Below are 2,825 nucleotides of genomic sequence, written 5' to 3'. Positions count from 1 at the left end.
TGAGAAAACAAAGGTTTTTTTTTTTAAACGGTTTATTTATTATGTATACAGAAGAGTGTGCCAGATCTCATTAAAGATGGTTGTGAGCCACCATGTGGTTGATGGGAACTGAACTCAGGACCTCTGGAAGAACAGTCGATGCTCTTAACCTCTGAGCCATCTCTCCAGCCCGAGAAAACAAATTTTTACTGATAGACCAAATCTCTTTTGTTCTCCAGACCAAAATAATTACTACTGAGGGATATAGATGAGATTATAAAACATTTTTTTGTTGGAGCCCATAGTCTAAAATAAGAACATAAATACACAATATAAAAATGACACCAGAAGTTTACATATATTATTATAATAGAGAAAACAAGGATATCCATTACCTAAAATGGCTTTTAGACTGTGATACTTTCAAATATATGGCAAAATGATAGACTTATTCCAAGTAAAATATAAACCCAGCCAGTGTGTTATTTGGGATGTTGAAGCAGGAAAGTCACAAGTTCAGGCACACTCTGCAACACATATAAAATCAGTGCTTCCTCCTCACCCACACACAGACCAGGATGAGACAAACTAATAGAGTTCAGAACTGAACAAAACAGTAATTACAGAGTACTGGGTAGCACAGACAAGGTCTGAATCAAGTGGAGAGGGTTACAGCAGGAGCAGGAGAAACACATAAAGAAAGGTTAAATTAGCAGTTTTAAATCCTGTTTCTGACACTTTAATTACCTGAAGAAATGCTGTTAGATTCTCAGTACAAATTTCACAGTCAACTTTATTTCAGTTTGTTATAATCATTCCTAGTGAACCCATGTACACACGTCTGTAGCACATCTGGAATGTTACAAACTATCTTTACATTTTATTTTATTGTTGAAATTTCATCTGTGTCTTCTGTTTTTACATCATTTCCCTCTGCATCCCTCCAGTCCTTCCCATATCACTCCACTTCCAACTTCCTCTAGAAGTTGTGGACTCTTCTTCTTTATTTATGATTGTTATATGTGTGCATGTGTACCTGCGAGCGAATAAATATACAAATCTAACCTCCTGAGTCCATGTAGAATTACTCATCTTATATCTTTTTAGGGCTACCCATTTCATATTGGGTAAACAGTCGGGGAGGGGGAGAGTTAATCCTTGGGAAAGACTGACTCCCTGACTCTCAGCAGTCATTAACCACCTGTAGTGTTTATGTCTAGGGTACAGGGAGATTTGCCCCATCCACATTTGCATATAAATTTGTGTTCTCATTACTCAAGTCCTGTTTAGGTTTGAGGTCATGGATGCAGCTTCCCTGTCATTCATATATATATACACATATATGTGTGTGTGTATTTATTATATATATATATATATATATATATATATATATATATATATATATATATATATAATCTCACAGAAGACAACTTGGCCTTTCTACCTCCTCTTCGATGTTCCCTGGGCCTTTGGCATTGAGTTGTGTCATAGCTGTGTCAGTCAGGGCTGGGCATATTGTGAATATTAGGCACTTGTACAGTCAAGCTCTGCCAAGAGGGTTTCAGAAATGACATGTGATTTTTCTCCTGATTAGGAGAATAATAATCAATACGTGAAACCAGCTGTGATGCCTATGAACCACAACAATGACCAGCATAGCAAGATATTGCCAAAGATGCAATAATTGCACTTATATCTGGATGGTACCCAACAGCTGTCTAAGTGGACTTAGGGCCTGCTCAAGGGAATTCTAGATTATTATTCTCCTTTGGGAGCTTGCATTGTACCTTAAATACTACAAAAGCTAGAACTTAGAAAAAGCTTCTGGGTCAGATCCTTGTCACCCCTGACTTTAATGTGCAGGGTGTCTTACCCTCACCTTCTGGGAGACAACCAAAGGTAACAGTAATAACCTATATTGTTTGAGGGTGTTCTTGGACTCCCCTGAGCAGCAAATCAAATAGACACTTCTCAATGTTTGAAAGGCACTCTCCTAATCAGGAGAAAAATCACATGTCATTTCTGAAACCCTCTTGGCAGAGCTTGACTGTACAAGTGCCTAATATTCTATGTGGAAGGGAGCCTGGCTAATAATACCCAATCTTCTGGCTTTGTAAATAAACAAAAGAAGAAAAAAAGAGAAGTTAATTCCCCTGTTCAAGGACTTGGGAAGTCCCTGGCTTATTTATCTTCACTTGACCACTATCTGCAGGACCTTATCTCATATGCCTTTTGATTTTTCTCCCCTAATTTAGTGGTGGAAAGGTTCTACTGCTCATAAAACCTCCAGATAGCTTTACCTAATTCAGTTAGACTCATGTTCATCCACATACCACCAGAAGCCAGGGCGTGGGGTGGGGATAGGGCATAGCTTGCACTTAGGATAATGCATTTTTATCACACACAAAATGACTTTGGAGGTGGGCAATATAAGGTAAGTGTTGTGGTTCCATGGTTGTCAGAGATCCATCCTTTATCTCTATTCTGATCCCTATTCCTATATGATGGCTTCTCACTGCAATGTCAAGACAACATTACAATATGGTGTTTAAACCTCCATCTATCAAACCTGTATTGGAAGAAACATGGTGTAGGAAAGGCTAAGGGCTAACATGGCGTTCCCTAGTTATCTGTCGTCTCCATCTAATTGATATTGTTTACATCTCACTGATCCAGCTCAGCTAAATGGTCACTTTCACACTGAAGAAATCAGGGAAATGCCTTGTTTTAGCTGAGCTTGTCATCACCCTGAATAAAATTGGAGGTTACTGATGAACAAAGAAAGGGTAAATGGATATTAGCATGGCAACAAAAGAACTTTTGTCAACAGTTCTTGCCCAAAGGCA

This window comes from Peromyscus leucopus, chromosome 15, assembly GCF_004664715.2.
Source record: "Peromyscus leucopus breed LL Stock chromosome 15, UCI_PerLeu_2.1, whole genome shotgun sequence".
Lineage (NCBI taxonomy): Eukaryota > Metazoa > Chordata > Mammalia > Rodentia > Cricetidae > Peromyscus > Peromyscus leucopus.
This window is presented reverse-complemented; position numbering follows the sequence as displayed.